The sequence below is a fragment of the Puma concolor genome, chromosome B2 (genome assembly GCF_028749965.1).
Source record: "Puma concolor isolate L17-30 chromosome B2, mPumCon1.1.hap2, whole genome shotgun sequence".
Taxonomy (NCBI): Eukaryota; Metazoa; Chordata; class Mammalia; order Carnivora; family Felidae; genus Puma; species Puma concolor.
The window spans coordinates 89,148,247-89,162,915 of record NC_141671.1 but is presented as its reverse complement, the minus strand read 5'-3'; the positions used below and the strand labels follow the sequence as shown (position 1 = coordinate 89,162,915).

At 33.7% G+C, this 14,669-nt stretch overlaps 1 long non-coding RNA gene across 1 annotated transcript in view; it reads right to left on the bottom strand.

Moving 5' to 3' along the window:
* LOC147581102 (uncharacterized) overlaps nucleotides 1–14,669 on the bottom strand; it is a 321,165-nt gene that overhangs the window by 262,776 nt on the left and 43,720 nt on the right. The gene's annotated exons all lie outside the window — the stretch shown is intronic.

Below are 14,669 nucleotides of genomic sequence, written 5' to 3'. Positions count from 1 at the left end.
ACATATTATGGGGTGCCTGGGTTGCTCAGTCGGTTGGGTGACTGACTTCAGCTCAGATTATGATCTAATGATTAATGAGTTGGAACCCCACGTTGGGCTCTGTGCTGACAGCTCAGAACCTGGAGCCTGCTTCAAATTCTGTGACTCCCTCTCTCTCTCTGTCCCTTTTCTGCTCACGTGTGCTCTCTTTCTCTTAAAAATAAATAAACATTTAAAAAAAAAGAATTGGCATCTTAATACTGACTTCCAATCTATAAACATGGTATATCTCTCCATTTATTTGGCTCTTCTTTTGTAGTTACTTCCTTCCTTAAGACCTGTCTTTAAATAGAATGAGTTTATGAAAAAGAGCTACTTTTATTACTAATAATGAACTAAATTGATTCTTCAAGAGAGTATATTTGTTTTTGTTTGATAAATCCTTATACTAATTTGCAAAAAAAAATCACAAAATTTTAAAATTGAAAGGAACACTTAAAGATCATTTGATCTAATACTTTATTTTTATGGAAACCAGAAGCCTTTATAAAGATATAAAATCTGTTTATAGTTATATTGGAATTGGTTTTCCTCATTTGTCCTCAATATTAAAATGAGAGAGAATACCTAGAAACTACCCTTCCTGTGATAAAAGGATGGCTTTGCAGGGTCACAATCCATATCATCAAGGAGTATGCTAATTTTTGTTGTCAGTTTCCAAGATATATTAATTAGGTAGGCCCTAGATATTCAAAAATCATTGGCAGAATTTAGATCATTTTGTGGCAATTTTTTTTTATTTCTGTATTAATGTGTTTTATATGTCTCTACGTTTTAATGCCTATGGTTATAAATATAAGGGGAAAGTAAGGATCAGAAAGATTTCTTGGATCTTGTGTAAGCTGATAACCTATAGACCCTATTCAGTTGTCACATATACATAGGAAGAAAAGCATATAGAGAATGGAATACTTAAAAATAAAGTAACATAGAGTTCCTAAAAGTATGAGGGTTAGCTAATCAGGGGTTGCCAATTTTTCTGAAAGGGCATTAACTTTGCAGGCCATGCTCAACTTTGCTGTTATAGCATGAAAGTGTCCACAGATAATACACAAATGAATGAGTGTTGTTGTGTTCCAAAAAAACCTTACTCACAAAAATAGGCAGTAGGCCAGATTCAACCCATAGACAGTAAATTTGCCAGAACTTAATCTAGGTTCTCATCCTTCATGATAAGATGTCCATCACATATACATGGATATATATATCCATATATATACATGCATAAATACATATACTCAGAAAAAGTACTATAATGAGTATTTTAAGGACTGTTCTCAAAGTGAGAGAATAAGCTAAATAATGTAAATTTTTCCTCCTACTCTTTCTTTTCTATTATATGATTACTGATGAAATCATTTGAGCCATATCAAAGATATTACATTTTTTTCTGTATTTTATTATCTTTCAAACAAGTAGATAACAATACCTTATACTCATTGTTTCTATGCTTATAAATCAGATACTTTATAAATATTCATAGAAGCAGACTATTCCCTACAGAATTATCTCCAAAACAATAATTATGCAAATTACTGATTGTCCAAAGCACTTAATTTCTTCGCAATATGCAATCTGAGTTAGCCTAAAGACAAGTTAATAAACAGTCTTTAAAATAAATGATAGAAGTGCCTTGTATCTATAATCAGTGATAAAGTTTAGGAAACAGAATGAACAATCTTAGAGGCAATTTTTAATTTGATAAACACATACTAAAGCTCTTACTTCCATAAAATATACAAGAGGTATTATAAACACTGCAAATAAATTCAGTACATCACAAATGGTGTAATATAATAATATCTCTTCCAATTATAGCAAAAAAGTAACTTTATACTAGATTTCCTGAGAGAATATTGTTTACCTATGTATGTATTTAACTCCACTAGGATCTTAACCAAGTAGGATGTTAAAGTGGGTGCTTTTTTTCCCCCCTTAAAGATAGTAAAACCTTTCCTGGTAGAAGTGTAATTCTAATATCTTTCCATACCAAATTTCTTTTCTTTTGTAGGTGTCCTGGAAGGTTTTGAATTTTACAGAGCAACCAGTTATAAAGACCATGCCATTATCATCATGATAACAGGAATAATAGTTTTCAAATAATGAAAAGGGGTGATTTAGAAAGCTTTATAATAAACCATATTAAGAAATGATGTCAGCATCTTTCTTCCACCAAGTTTGCTACAGAGACATTATAATCATTCTTAATAACATTGATTTGGCTTTCTTCTCTTTAAGTTGCAGTGAAGACAACTTAGCAGAATTTAATAAGTAGCTCAACATTTTCCTCAATCACTCTACTCAACACTATAGGTATCCAATGGGCTGAATAAGTGTCCTGCCCCAGGTAGCTTATAATCTAATTGACAAGGCAAAATATACAAGAAAAAAATGAATAACAATTAAAATTTGAAACAAAAGTTCAAAATAATAGAAACTAGCATAGGGAGTTCATCATTAATTAATTAATTTATTTTTTTTTTCAACGTTTATTTATTTTTGGGACAGAGAGAGACAGAGCATGAACGGGGAAGGGGCAGAGAGAGAGGGAGACACAGAATCGGAAACAGGCTCCAGGCTCTGAGCCATCAGCCCAGAGCCTGACGCGGGGCTCGAACTCACGGACCGCGAGATCGTGACCTGGCTGAAGTCGGACGCTTAACCGACTGCGCCACCCAGGCGCCCCTCATCATTAATTTAAAAATGAAGAGAAACACAGTTGTTTATATAGTTTGGGGAAAATTCTCTACTGGTGGAAAACTTATTTGTATAATTTAACACCTGAGTTTCTTGACCATAAACAACTAACTCTTTATTTAGAGATATCCCTAAAAAAACCCTAAGTTTATAAAAAAGAGAAAAAGTAACTATATGCCAAAATAAATGAAAGTAAAATGGAGAACAAATTGATGCATATGTCAAGAAAACAGTCCTACAATTAGTCACAATTGGTCAAGAAATTTTTGAAAACCTATGACACAAGTCTATTTGGTTTAAAAAAAAATGCCTATCTCCAAGGAGCTTATATTCTGGTATTAGAATAGGGATGATAAATATATAAATAAATGAAATTATTTCAGTTACTTATAAGGACTATGGAAATTATAATATAATATGAGACAGAAAATAACTTTGGCAGTAGAGGGAGAGAGGAAGACATTTTAGCTAGAGGTGGTCAGGGAAGGCCACTTTGAGAAGGCATTTGGATAAAAATTTCAAAGATAATAAATGTGGCAGTCATGGAAATATCTGGAGAAAGCTTTCCCAGAAAAGTAGAATAAAAACAGCAAATGCAGAAGCTTCTAGGTAAGGATGGAGTTTGGCGTATTAATGTAAGAGATATAGAAAAAGGGAGCTAGTGTTGGTTAGTTTTCATAATCTCTTCCTACTAGAACATTTTATTTTCCTCGTTCACCACACACTCAAGTATTCTTCAAAAGAAATGCTTTTTTTTTAAATTATGGAACTATCTTTACAAAAACTTTATCAAGAATTGTGTATTTTTACTGATCACATTTTGAAATACCTAAAGAAAGACTATTGCTATAATTACTCAGATATGCCTTTGGAAAATATCCCTTTTATGAATTATATGTTAAGACTGTATTTCTGAAATAAAACATTGGTCATCTAAAAATGTTCTGTTTTCTGGGATCTAGGGAAATAAAAAATGAGAGTTAAAATTTTAAATAAATTTAAAGAAAAAAATGACCCATTTCACAGAATTATCAGAAAAGGACATTAAAAAGTGATTATAACTGTACCCTATATGTTCAAAGAGATAAGTAGAGATACAAATAAAGACCCAAATCAAACTTCTAGAGACTAAATATATAATATCTAAGATGGAAAACATACTGGATGGGATTAATAACAGATCAAACATTGAAGAAGAAAAAATTAGTGAACTTGAAGATATAGCAAAAGAACTTTCAAATATGAAACACAGAAAATGAATATTTAGAAAAGAATTATCAGTGAGCTATGGAGTAACTTCAAGCCAATTTACATTCTTGTAATTGATTCTTTTGAGATCATAATCTAGGCCAATAATAAGGTTTACCTCGTTTGTTTTCTGTCTCTGAGATTACTGCCCCTTTCTTCCTGATGTTCACTATCTTTAAAAGCAATATTACCTAAATCTAGTCTTTTTTTGTTTTGGTTGTTTTAGATGGGAGGGTAAATTTGGTTCCTCTTTCTCTATCTGAGTCAGAAATTTAAAATATTTAAAAAATAAAATAATCTAGGACTCCTGGGTGGCTCAGTAGGTTGAGTGTCTGACTTCAGCTCAGGTCATGATCTCATGGTTTGTGAGTTTGAGCCCCACGTCAGGCTCTGTGATGACAGCTCAGAGCCTGGAGCCTGCTTCAGATTCTGTGTCTCCCCCTCTCTCTGCCCCTCCCATGCTCATGCTCTGTCTCTGTCTTTCAGTAATAAATAAACGTTAAAAAAATTAAAAAAATAAAAGAAAAATAAAATAATTTATTTACTTCTTACAGGTGGGAAAGTGATGGGTAGAAGCCACCACAGACAGAGTTTCGTTGCTACCTCTTTATCAATAATGCTGCACATGATACAATTACACTTCTCTACTGGAGAAGAGCAAACACAAATCTGCATCATTCCCAAGTAGGAAGCAGGAACATGAGGGAAATGCTAGAAAATATTTCGGGCAGCAAGAATTAAGACCAAGGAAACCAGGCTAGAAATAACTGAGGAGATCTTCCTATGTTTTTCAGAAATTTTAAGATTTCTCACCCAGGACAATCTCATTCTCATTAGGATAAAACTGGTCATCACCTAGGGCATACTCCAGATTCCATTTCTTCTTGCTCAAGGATTGCCACCCTGCTGTCACTAATGAAAACCCCAGCTCCAGGAGTCCCTTGCAGCCAAACACTTCAAAGATGGCCACACCTGATATGTCTCATATAGGAAATAATGAAGATTTACATTACTACAAAAACATATCTGAAGAAAAAATGAATTATTCATAATAAAACCCTCCAATTGTGACTCCCATTCCCAATGTCCAGAAGTACTTGATGAATATTCTGCCTTGAAACTCTGGCTTACCAAATACTCCAATATTTCCCACCAGAGTGAGTTTTCTTTTTCCCTTTTTTTATGTTTTGTCTTTTGTTTGTTTGTTTCTTTTTTTTTTTTTTTTTTTTTTTTTGAGAGAGACACAGAGCACGAGTAGGGGAGGGGCAGAGAGAGAGGGAGACATAGAATCTGAAGCAGGATGATCTGAGCTGTCCACACAGAGCCTAACACAGGGCTTGAACACACGAACCACAAGATCATAAACTGAGCTCAACTGACCAAGCCACCCAGGCATCCCCAGAGTGAGTTTTCTTTCACTAAAGTTAAATCTCTAGATGATTTATTTCCCTTGACAGATATTTCTAGCTTAGGAATATCTTTCCTACTTTCTCTTGGCACTTTCTCTGGCACAGAAGAAAACAGCCATAAGCATGGTGGTTGGAATTAGCCCTGCTGACTCTGACCCTTGTTGTTTGCTAATATGAAGTGAAATCTCCCACAGATAGTGTGCGATGGTCTGAAATTTTTGTAATGTGAGTTTTTATATGGGAAGAAAACAGAATAATGGGGAGGAAGGGGAATTTTCAAATCCCAGCTTTGCTTTTACCAGATCTCTGAGGCCTCGAGAAAGTCACCTATCTTCATGACTCTCAGATTCCCCATCAAGTCACTCCATGTCATCACTTCCATATTTATGATGCTTTAATCTTCCAACCAGGTTATTTGGAGGATTATATAATATGTGCAAGGAACAACCGGCATCTTCTCCATCATGGTCATTGTTACAAGTATCAGCACCATTAGCATCATCATCATCATCCTTATAGGTTAAGTCAGACAGAATAGTTGTCCAGAAGAAAAGCAGAAAAAATAACCATGTAGTAATAGTAGCCATTTGGTAAGACCACTGAATTCATATCTAGTAAAATAAATTTAAATATTAGTTTTAAAAGTCAGGTCAAATGTTAGGAAAAAATTATAGAGGTGTAAGACTGTTTACATATTTAAAAATAGTAAAATTGGCTTATTTAGAAACATGTAATCCCCAAGTAGCTTTATAGATTCAATGCCACACCTGTCAAAATTATAACTTTTTTTTGCAGAAATGGACAAACTGATCCTAAAATTTATATAGAAATACAAGTCACTCACTGTAGTAAACGAACAAAAAAAAAAGCTTGAGAACGAACCGCAAAGTTGGAGGACTCATACTTCCTGATTTCAAAAACTATTATAAAACTATAGTATTCAAAACTATGGAGTATTAGAAAATATATCAAGATATCAATAGAATAGAATTGAGAGTTTAGAAATAAAACTTTATATATATGATCAATTGATTTTCAACAAGGATGCCAGAACCATTCAATGGGAAAATAGTCTTTTCAACAAATGGTAGTGGGACAACTAGTATCCACATACAAAGGAATAAACTTCAATGCCTGCTTCACGCCATATTAAGATCCTAATGTAAGAGCTAAAACCACAAAACTCTTGATAAAACATAGGAGTAAATCTTCACAAGTTAGGCAATCTTTTGAGTTGAGTTAAAGTTTGTTAGATATCACCCAAAGCATATGCAATCAAAGAAAAAATTAACAATCTGGATTAATTTAAAATTAAAAAGTGAATTTAGGGGCGCCTGGGTGGCTCAGTTGTTTAAGTGTCCGACTTTAGTTGAGGTCATGATCTCACAGTCTGTGAGTTTGAGCCCCGCGTCAGGCTCTGTGCTGACAGCTCAGAGCCTGCAGCCTGCTTCAGATTCTGTGTCTCCCTCTCTCTCTGCCCCTTCCCCGCTCATGCTCTGTCTCTCTCTGTGTCAAAAATAAATAAAAAAAAATTTAAAAAAATTTTAATAAATAAATAAATAAAAAGTTAATTTAGAAATTTAATTAAAATTTTAATAATTTTTTTTTAAAACTTGTGTGTCAAAAGTCACTATCAAGAAAACAAAAAGACAACTCAGCAATGGGAGAAAATACTTGCAAATCATATACCTAATAAGGGTCTAGTTTTCAGAACGTATAAATAACTCCTACAACTAAATAATAAAAAAGACAACCTAATTCAAAAATTGCCAAAAGGGTCTAATAAAGATACTTCTACAAAGAAGACATATGAATGGCAATAAACACATAAAAAAGATACTCAACTCATTATGTCATCAAGGAAGTGCAATCAAAACCACAATGATATATCACTTTACACACACTAGAAAGGCTACAATTTACAAAATCAAAAATGATGAATGTTGGCAAAGATTTGAGGAATTTGAACCAGCGTGCCTAAGTGGCTCAGTTGGTTAGGTGTCCAACTCTTATTTCTGGCTCAGGTTCATGATCTCATAATTGGGGGACTGAGCCCATGCTGCCAGCAGAGAGCCTGTTTAGGATTCTTGCTCCCCCTGTCTCTCTGCTCCCTCCTGCTCATGCCCTGTCTCTCCCAAAATAAATATTTAAAAAAAAGGAATTCAGACCTTTAAAAATGGTGCAGCCAATATGGAAACCAGTTGGCAATTCCTCAAAAATTTAAATATAGCCTTATTATAGGACCTAGAAATTCCATTCTTTGGTATATACCAAAGAGAAATAAAAACATGTCCACACAAAAACTTGTATGGACATAGCTGAGTTATTCATAATAGCAAGAAAAAATAGCTCAAATGTCCCTCAACTGATAAACAAAATATGATATATCCACACAACGGACCATTATTTAGCCACAAAAAAGACTCAAGTACATGCCAAAACACAGATGAACCTCAAAACATTACACAAATGAAAGCAAACATAAAAGGCCACATATTATATGATTCCATTTACATGAAATGTCCACAAAAGGTAAATCCATAGAGACAGAAAGTATATTAGTAGTTGCCAGGGGCTGGCAAGTGGGGATACTAGAAAGTAACTAATAATTCATACAGGGTTTCTCTTTGGGGTAACGTAAATGTTCTGGAATTAAGTAGTAGTGATGGTAACGTCATGAATTTACTCAAAACAACTTAACTATATACCTTAAAATGGTGAATTTTATGCCATGTGAGTTATATCTCATTTTTTAAATATTCCATTTTAAAACTAGAAACAAAAGAGTATAAATATACAGTAGCCCCCCTTATCCATGGGGGATACATTTCAACATCCCCAGTGGATGCCTGAAACAGCTGATAGTATCAAACCCTATATATACTATGTTTTTCCCTAAATACACACACACACACACACACACACACACACACACACACACACACACACCTATGATAATGTTTAATTTATAAATTAGGCACAGTAAGAGATCAACAATAATAAAATTGAATAATTATAACAATATAGCATAATAAAAGTTATTGTGAATGCAGTCTTTCTCTCTCTCAAAATATCTTTAAAAATATCTTATTGTACTGTACTTACCCTTCTTGTGATGATATGAGATGATACAATCCTACATAATGAGATGAAGTGAGGTGAATGATGTAGGCATTATGATTTAGCATTAGGCTACTACTGACCTTCTGATAATTCGTCAGAAGGAGGATCATCTGCTTCCAAACCACAAGTGACCTTGGGAAACTGAAATCACAGAAAGCAAAACCACAGATAAGGGGTGGGGGGCCAGGGGGTCTGCTCTATGTGTATTATGCACTATAGGGGTTTCTAAATCTCCCATTTTTAACGAATTTAAAGTAACAAAGCCCAATTTGGCCAATTTCATACAAAGAGGTTCAATATTAAGTAGGCAAGAAAATACAATGGGAAACAATTCAGACACACCCAAATAATTCCAAATCAACTAACAAGATATCTGCTCTGAGAGTGGCTGTTCAGGTTGAAGCCATTTTCACAAATACCTTTACTCTCACAGTTAAATTAAAAATAAAGGGAATTTAATTTTAATCTTAATTAAAAGAATTTAAGAAATCAACAGCATTTTATAATGGTAATTTTCACCTTAGATATCATAGATGTGTTTCTAAAAATAAAAGCATTTGCCATGTAGAAATATACCCACATTAAATATTTGCTAATCAACATGCAGCCTCCCTATGGCCTGGGCCTATCCATTTTGGATAATGAGTATGAGTAGGTTTCTTCCTTTTATTTTGTTCCCCTATTTCTCTTTTGTGTGTTTTTATTCTCTAATTCCATTTACAACTGTCAGGAAAGAACTAATGCCTGCCTCTCCATAAAACCTTCTAATGCAACTCACCATTTGATTTTTTCCATGAGTGTTAGTTTTGTTGCTATAACTAGACAGGTATTTCCGGCTGCAAGAACTATATTACACTTTTTAAATTTGCCATAGTACCTAACACAACATTTGATTCATAGTGTGCATTCCATAATTATTAATATAACAAAAGGTAGCAATGCAGACTCTGAAACCAGTGAAGATGGATTATTCAATAAATGCTATTGGGTAGCCATCTAGAAAAAAGTAACATTAGAGCTATATCTCATATTCTACATCAGGATAAATTCCAAATGAATCAAAGATTTAATTGTAAAAATGAAAGCATAAAAGTATTAGAAGAAACCTGGGAGAAGTGTTTTATAATCTTGGTATAGAAGAGGCCTATTTAAATATGACACAGAAGCTATAAATCAAAAGACTGATAAATTCCACAGCATAAAAAAATTTAATAATAATCTTCATAGCAAAAACTAAAATAAGCAATGGCAAAGGAAAATGACAACCTGGGATAAATATTTACAACTCATATCACAAACCAATAAACAATAAACACCAACTATTTGATAATAAATGACCCAACAGAAGAATTGGCAAGCAACGTGCACAGACAGTTCATGGGAAATGAAACATAAATAACTCCAAAACACATGAATAAGAATTAAAAAAATGAAAATTAAAACTACACTAACATACCATTCTTTACCTATCAGATGGGCAAAAATACAAAAGATTAATAATGCTGTTTGGCCAGGCAGTGGGAAAACAGGTATTTTTGCATGCTGCTAGTCAAAAGTATGCACTGGCACAACCTCTCTGCAGGGTAATTAGGCAATATTGTTCAAAATTACAGAAGCACATACTTTTTAATTCAACTCCACTTCAAGGAATTTTTCTTAAAGACATATTTACTTAACAGGTGAAAAGACCTCTATATAAGATTATTCACTAAACTATGGTTTGTAATAGCAAAACTGGAAACTGCCTAAATGTACACAACCAATGCCTGGTTAAATTATAAAGCACCCAAAAAAGAAAAAAAAAAAGTCTTAAAAAAAACGATAATTCACTACTTGGGCTATGGAATAATCTCCAAGATCTGCATGTGAAAAAGCAAGATTCAGAACTATGTGTATGGTATACTACCATAGCGTATAAAGCAGGCTGTACAACAGGGATGTTGTACAAACACCACTTTGCTTGTATCTACATAAAATGTCTGTGTAACAATACACAAGGAACAGGTAATATTTGTTGCCTCTGGGATGGAAATAGAGATAAAATAATAATTTTCATGGTATTTTTATTATGTACCTTTTTTAAAAATTATAAACCAATTGATTATTCAGAATAAATATTCAAAAATAAATGTGTTTAGGGGCGCCTGGGTGGCGCAGTCGGGTAAGCGTCCAACTTCAGCCAGGTCACAATCTCGTGGTCCGTGAGTTCGAGCCCCGCGTCAGGCTCTGGGCTGATGGCTCAGAGCCTGGAGCCTGTTTCCGATTCTGTGTCTCCCTCTCTCTCTGCCCCTTCCCCGTTCATGCTCTGTCTCTCTCTGTCCCAAAAATAAATAAACGTTGAAAATATAAAAAATTAAAAAAAAATAAAAATAAAAAATAAATGTGTTTATAAATCTTCCACAGCACCTAATAGTACTGGATTCATAGTATGAATTTAGGAGATACTAAGGAGGGTAAGTGCTTAAATAATAACACTGTCCTTTATCTGCTTCTTGTTTTTAAACTTACAAATTCTTTTATATAAATTACCATATTGAGAAATAAATGATTTTTATTAATTATCTAAACATTTTGGACTCCATTTGTAGTTAATTTCTGAGAAAATTGTCCCACAAAAAGTAGCACTTACTTCAAGTGTTAGAAAGAAAATCCCCCACCCCCATTCAAATGGACATACATTTTTTTGACTGCCTACACATGAATAAAATTCTCACAATCTCATGACCATGGGATCATGACCTGAGCCGAAATCAAGAGTCATACACTTAATTGACTGAGCCACCCAGGGCTGCAGCAAAACTGATATTTTAAATTACTGGTCTATTTTCTTCAATTTTTTCTTAACTCTAGGACAACTCTTTGTTTCACTTTTTAATTAGAAAACCCAAATAATTCACTGGATATGAAAACTTATTATTTCTGTGAGAGATGAACTATACAATCCTCTAGTCATAAAAAAAATGCTTATTCCATCTGAATAATGATCTAAAGGCCTATTTTTAGGATTATATATTTTAAGTTACATAACAATAAACAAAAAGATATTAGTGTTCCCTTCCCAATCCACCTCCTACCTTTAGAATATATTTGTTTCCAAACAAAATGCAAGATCTTATAATTTTTGAGACCCCAATGCCAGAATAATGCAAGCATTATTCTTTACCAACCCCAAATTCCAGGTATAAATATCCTAAAAAATTATACTGACACAATTTGAATAACATCAACATTTTAATGAGTGGCTTATGTCAGTCAATTACAATTCCAGAAGAAAAGCCCAGAGTATTATATAATCTCAGAAGGCCCTGGTTTGGTACCAAAATATATTGTCTTGAAAACTATAAAAGCTCTCTCCCCAATTTCTTAATTAATCATAAGGATAGCACAGGCTTAACTTTCCCCCACCTTAGTCAACAAAGCTTTGAATCACAACTGAATCCAGAGATGATGAACTCTAATAGGGTCAGGTAATATGGTTGATAAGTTATAGGAAAGGTGGTAAAATGAGAGCTCAGACTTCATTCTAGAGGGAGCAGAAGCTACTTCCTCTCAGCCCTTGTTCCAGACCTTCCAGAAAAAATACAAGTTTGGATTTCCATGTGAGACATTGTGATTCTTAAGTACGACAACTTCTCAGTCTATATATGGTCACATTGTAAACCTTCCTTTATAGGACTGCTTGGGTGTTCCACAACAATGTGGTGCCATGTGATAGTGAGAAAATGATGGGTCTGGGAGTTTCGTGGACTAGAGTTTGAATTCCACCCCTGCCACTTAGCAACTGTGTGACTCTCAGGTGAGGTGCTCTCTAGCTCAGTTTCCTTATCTGCAAAATGGACATATATGTCTTTTGTGAGGATTATAAATAAAAATATATAAGTGCCTAAGCATTCAAAAGTAATTTTAAAATCATGTTTGTTAATACTCTTCCCTCGTAAACCAAATAATAGTGTCTTTTGGAGGAAACTTCCATTTGATCTTCAAATCTGGATTTAGTGTAAAAAACATTTATTGCAGTTATAAAGTACTATGAATGTGATTTAGAGAAATCATAGGCTGTCTGGCAGGATATTAGGTATTTTGCAGCCACTGTTGTACACAATGATAGTGTACTCTGATTGGTCCCAACTATGAACTGTCACCATCAACCTACAAAACATCTTGTTTATCTAAGAGGGAAACTTGTTCTATATGTATATACACAAACACTTTTTGAGTGATGAAAAGGAGAATAAGGTAAAAATAAAGGTAGATATGAATAATGCAAGAGGCAATACTAGCATTTTGGTTCAGAGTTTGGATTTGGGTTTGAGTTTGAGGTGGAACAACTTCTGAGTCCTAACTTTATCATTTTCTAGCTATTAAGACTTAGAAGAGTTGATACTTCTCTCTATGTCTTTTCATCTGAAAAAGCTGGGATACTAAGGGCTCCTGGGTGACTCAGTCAGTTAAGCATCCAACTCTTGATTTGGCTCAGGGCATCATCTCACAGTTCATGAGTTGGAGCCCAGCATTGGGCTCCACACTGACAGAACAGAACCTACTTGGAATTCTCTCTCTCTCTCTCTCTCTCTCTCTCTCTCTCTCTCTCTCTCTCTGTATCTCTCTAAAATAAATAAACTTAAAAACAAAAAAGCTGGGATGCTACATAGCATATAGTATTATAGTGTTAGCTGTTATTGTCCTTATTTATACTACCACATTCACATAAGATAGAAACACTTTAAGCAATGCAACATACTAATTCTCCCATAAAATAATTGTGAAATAATACATGTATATATGAAATTTATTTGAATTTTGGAAATTAGTTCATAATCATCAAGATGGCATCCAAAAGAAGGTAACCATACATGTCAATGACAAATTAAGACTCAATTCAGTCATATAAAGTTCCAACAAGGAATCTATCAACACTAGATATAAATGTGATTAGATTGAATCACATCTAAAAAACAATAATGTCTTAAGTCTTTGAAATATACTAACATTGATGATTCCTTACATTTAAAGAATATTGTATTCAAATTGCTCACATGTTTATCTCACTTGATCCTCAGAATAAGCTATGTAATAAAAATACAGTAGGTTTAAGAGTAAAGAATTGAGGCTAAGAAAGATTATGTGACTTCACCAATGGTGCTTGAATAGGAAATGATGAAGCTGAGGCCAAAATACATATTTCCTCACAGGTAATTCAATTTTCAGAATATTATACCACAATGAGCAATTTGGCATTTCCCCTTTTGTGTTAAAACCAAGGTGTGATTTTTATATTCCAGATTTATCACTGTAAACTCTATTGGCAATGGCTTAAATGACCTTAACTGGCCTTTAAATCACTGTTTCCAGGTACAGATATATAGGTATTGTGTTGAGAATCATTGTTCTGTTTGTAAATATGTAGTAAATTCTCCAACCTTACTATGTTTAATGTTTAGCAATTAGAAGTACCCATGGGAAAGAGAAATAGGAATCCCTTTCTGATGGAACAGCCCTCCTACCTCAAGTCTCCAGATGAAATCTTGCCATGGTAACCATTTGGTTTAGCATAGCAATCATTTGTTAAATTATAATATTCAGGAGACTAATGATATTCCAATATTCTGTTAAAACAATTATTCTAAAAACTGATTAACCAAACCAGATAAACATTTTAATTTTGTAGAACAGTATCACACAGAGAATTAAATTAGTATGGACTGGTTTTCCTTTAGAAAACCCAATTAGGTGCCAAAGAGGAGGTCATTTACGTTAGCTGCTATAGCACAAGTCAAATTGGTATTTTTATTAAGCTAATGTCAGTAATTGTATTTTAAATAAAAAAGGTTAACAGATACACCTTAAAAATTGTATTTATAAGAAAATATAAATGGTATAAATAAAACGGTAAAGTGCTAATAGAACTGCCATGTGAACAGCTCATATTAAGTCAGAAATGAAAACACATTTCTAAAGAACAGATTCCTTGCTTGAGGGACAGGTTGCACTTAGTCCTAGTCCCCAATCCAGTGATGTGCTAGTAAATGTCTAACATTAGCTCTAGAGAGGAAAAAAAATCTCTCATTTATACCATTTGCCAATTTCCATAGTATCAATACTCTCATCAGGTCTGACTTCAAGCTACCAACATGAAGTCACTCACTGTGGAGT